This window comes from Diceros bicornis (assembly GCF_020826845.1).
Source record: "Diceros bicornis minor isolate mBicDic1 chromosome 30 unlocalized genomic scaffold, mDicBic1.mat.cur SUPER_30_unloc_7, whole genome shotgun sequence".
Classification (NCBI taxonomy): Eukaryota; Metazoa; Chordata; class Mammalia; order Perissodactyla; family Rhinocerotidae; genus Diceros; species Diceros bicornis.
In genome coordinates, this window is record NW_026690905.1 from 953957 (window position 1) to 958708 (window position 4752).

Below are 4752 nucleotides of genomic sequence, written 5' to 3' on the forward strand. Positions count from 1 at the left end.
TCCCAAGAGCCTCATGATGGCCTATGTGGTGGCATCCTCCACAATGTTCCCATTGCTCCCTTCCTCCTAGAGTGCACATCCTTATGGCACCAGTAAGTGGTCAGTATCTGGCTTCTGAACAAGAGAACACAACCAAGGTGATGGGATGTCATTTCCAAGGTTTAATTACAAAACGTCTGTCATTTCCCAATTACTGGTTTACTTAGGTTCCCTAATTACCTCCCTCCTTCTGTTTCCATCTCTCTCTCTATCTCTCTCTCGCTCGCTCTTACTCTCGCTCTTGCTCTCTATCAATTCACCAGAACTGGGAGAGCAAGTGCTGATGTTTTCAGTTGCACTATGTAGAGGCTCCATAGGAGAGAACTGAGTGAGTGTCCAGCCAACAGACAGACAGGAGCTCAGAATCTCAGTCCAAATGGATCCTGACAAAACCCATGCGACTGATCTTGGGTGGGAATGCTCCCCCATTGGAGCCCTGATGAGACCACAGCCCCTTCTTCACAGAGACTTTGAGGCAGAGGTACCCAGCTACGCCATGTCTGATGCTTGGCTAACAGAAATTGTGAGATATTAAATATTTGTACTTTATAGGTGGCAGGTTTTGGAGTAAAGTTGTGACAGAGGAACAGAAAGTAACAGTCTACCATGTCCCAGGATCCAGCCTGATCACCCTCCTCTCTCCCCTCACTCTCTCTTCTCAGGCTCCTTCCAGCCACACTGGCCACATTTCTGACCTTCTCTGGTCAAACTCGCTTCTTCCTGTGAGTCTCTGCTCCAGGGAGCCTTCTCCTTGACACACTAACTCTTCCCAGACATACGCAGGGGTGCTTACACTTGTCAATCTGGTCACAGCAAAGGTCTGAAATGTCTCAGGGCAGCCTTTCAGAACCTCCTAGCACAGTCTCTACCATCAGAGATCTCACATCCAGAAGAGCATTACATGATTTCCTCCTCCTTCCTCCCATTGAGATAAAATGAGTGCATGAGGAAGGGTTGTCTGCCTTGGCTGAAGCAGAGGCAACTCGTTCTGGGACAGGGACACCACTGTCTCTTCCAGGCCAAATTTTTCCCACCACGAGTCCATTGTTTAAGTAAACCGTCATTCCCTCTCTTACATGGGTCTGGTTTCCCCAACAACACAGTGAACCATCCCCTCTCCCTGTGCTGCATCACCATAAACCCACAGCCAGAAGATAAGCACCAGGTTAAAACACCACCAGATCCTGAATTCAGTCACTGCTTAGACCCTCCCATCAATGTTGTCATTCAATCGTGACTCCTGAGGACACCTTTCCCGAGACCCACTCCCAGCCTGTCTTCAGCTTCCTATAGCAACACTGAGATTTCCTCAGAGTCCTCCCAACTTGGGCAAGAAACATTCTGAAATGTACTCTGTATTAATTTTCAGGGATGGGGGACATAGATAGATGTAATTTGAGCATGTATGTGCAGTAGTTTCTACGCATGTATTCTATTTTTCAGACAGATAAAATAGTGTGGCTACTCAATGCACCAAGCAAATGGATAACTGATCAAATTTTATCATGATGTGAAGTCTTTAGAGAGTAAATGTCGTGGTTAAGAGCACAGAGTATGGAGCTAACTCCTCATGTCCAAATTCCAGCTCAATCCCTTATTAGATATTTGTATTGACTGAGTTCTTTACCTGACTGGTGCCTCAGTTTCTTCATGTCTTCGTTGGCAATAATGATCAGCATACCTACTTTGTAGGTTTATGGAGAGTATTAAAGAAGTTAATGTTTGAAAAATGTTTGGAAGACCTAGTGTATTACCAGTGCTGTACCTATGTATTAGAAATAAAATTTAGAAATTCTTCTGACACTGCCTGTGAGCCCCAGAGGGTGATAATGTTGCCTGGACGTATGTAGAATGCACTCCATGACATACGATGAATAAATGAGTGAACAACATTGGCGAATGCATTACCAATATCACCTATGTCAACCTACAGGCATTCCCAAGCCGAACCACACACAGACATTCCTGCTCTGTCCTGCATCACATTCCCTGGAGGAATCACTGGGGCTTCTTGGACCCTTGTAACCATGCCCACTAAAGGTTCTTTTCTGTCAGCAAACCCCAGTCTTTGTCCAATTGCTGCAGCTCACAGGGTCTGCGCTGTGATCTTTGTCTTCACTAGAGGGAGAAGTGCCATCCCCAGAGCTGGGCACACACAGAGCCTGAGCCTTGGAGAAAATGATTCCCTGGCCCTGGGGCAGGTAGAAGAGTGCAGGCACAGAGTGGGATTTGGGGAAAATCGTCCAGGTGTTGTCAGAAGGGATGGAGGCAGGGGATATGTCAGCAAGGACTGGTCTTGTTGGTGGGCCTTGGTGGTTAAATAGTAGGGGGACTGGGAAGTTTCGTAGGTTCTAGCATAATACAATCAATATGACGGTCATGAAATCAGAATCAGCCTAATTAAGGCCAAATTAACCCAATGTCAGCTGTTCCCTGACTCTCTAAACCAGTAGTGAATTATAATAAGGGTATTCGTGTTCTATCATCTCCTTTTCATTGATTGGCTAGAGTAATTATTCTTTACATAGCCTGTCTATTTTTACATAGTAAAGAAAAAGTGAGTTTTAAAACAATCTTCCTTGGAAAAGTCTCCCTAACATATTGAATTAATAACAGAAGCCACGACAGGAAATTCACCACATATCTTGAGCTTTAACCTCTGGTTTTAGATCTTCCTAAGTGGTAATTTACCTACACTTCTGCCTTATTTCTTGAGAATAGTCCACTTAGGATTAAGTAAGAGTGCAACCTCATACCATGTGAGAAGTGGTGGGACTCTAGGAAGAGGTTTGTTTCATTCTGTCAGTGTGTGTGTGTGCGCGTGTGTGTGTGGGGGTGTATGAGACTTTTTGCTGCATCTGGCAGTGTGGGCAAGTGTAGACTCCTTTTCTAGGGAAAAAATTTCCCTAATCACTTTCTCTGTACTTTCTTTTCACTGATGGCTTCGCCAGCACTGTCCAATAGTGACATTAAGCAAACTATATTATGGAATTTAAATATTTTTTAGTAGCCAGATTTTAAAAAATGATAACAAACAGGAGAAACTAACTTTAATAGTATATTTTAACCCATTATAACCAAGATATTATCAATGTGGGTGCAGTCTATACAAAACTTAATAATGAGAGACGTTAAACTTTTTTTTCTGTGTTTCATAAATCCAGTGTGTACTTCCTACTTAAAGTACAATCTCCATTTGTAAGTCGAGTTTTTTCAGACATACATTCTCTGCACTGAGATTAAATGTTCACAATTGTCAAATAAGAATAACTAGGAGTGGGGTGGGTGATAATTTCAATACTGATTTAAGCTCTAATGGAGCTTTGAACACCAACTGGTCAATGGGTTAATCAAATGAATAATCATATAGTATAGGAGAATGGCATGATTTGGGATTTAGAAAAAGACTGGGGACCGTGTGTCCTGACAGGGACAACCAAGGATTTTGTTATTGAGAGAGAAAAGGACAAAAAGAGAATAAAGTCATACACATAAGTGTCTAACAACATGGGGGAGAAGAAATGACCTGCCGTATTCCTGAGTTTTGACCTCGTGGTTTCTTTTCTTGACCCAAATCTCTTTGATGATGTCCCAGGACAAAGGTCAGATTAATCCCCACAGGGAGAGAGGGAGGGTAGAAGTACAAGGCATCTGACATAATTGTCGTGGGAAAGCAGGCTTCATTTATAACTCTGATCCACTTTCAAAATTTATTTGTGTAGGGTCAGAGAAGAAGAAGTATGATGGTCCAATCATCACAGAGGAAGTGAAATGATTGTGGAAAGCAATCTAAACCAAAGCCTGGTTTGAGCATCTACATCCCTTTGAGGATGTCCAGTTACATAATCAAGAGGCCAGTTACTAGAATCACATCCTAGCCTGGCAATGAGGTCAGATGCCATGAAAGGGAGGAAACCTTGGAGCAGCCCCAACAACTCTGCTGGCAGAAGAGACTGCAAAGTCTCCAGGCCCGCAGAGTGCAGGATAACTATTAAGTGCTTTGGACCTTGCCAAAGCCCTGCTGAATCTTGCACCTAGTTGCACAGGTGTATCACTGCCAGGTGAGCTCGCAGGTTTTCTGAACTCCAGTCCCATGCCCAGCCCTGCCTGGTCTTCAGATTCGGCAGAGATGATCCCAGGAGCTGCTCTGTACATCCCACAGCTCCTTTGCAAACATCTTCTGGTGACTGAGGAAGATATCAGGAAACAGGAAGGGAAAGTGAAGACGGCAAGAGACAGACTGGCAATAGCACAGATGCAGACAGACTCGCAAGCGAGGCAGGGAGAGTGAGGGGCCAAGAAGGACATCCCGACAAACACGATGAAGAAAACAAAAGATGGCGCAGATGACGTGGAGCTCACACTACATTAATGCCTCTGCAGGGGTGCTGATGATTTCTTGCTTTGAGCTCTTGAAACTTTAATATATACCAATAATTTTCTTTTCTTTGACTCCTTTGCATGACAGAGAAGATACAGACAGTGATCCATCTGAGGTGAGAGATTGGGTTTCAGGTGGGGAGAGAAAGGAGTTCTTTCTTTCTCATTTAGTCCTCTCATTTTCATTTACTGAGTGTTATCTATTTGTATTTTTACACACAGAGTTATCACAATCAGGGGATTCTTTAGAGTTTTGCCCTCACAGTCACAGAGAAAACATACCTAGTCCAAATGGATTGTCCTTTTTGTGTAATATTGCAATAGATTCCAACA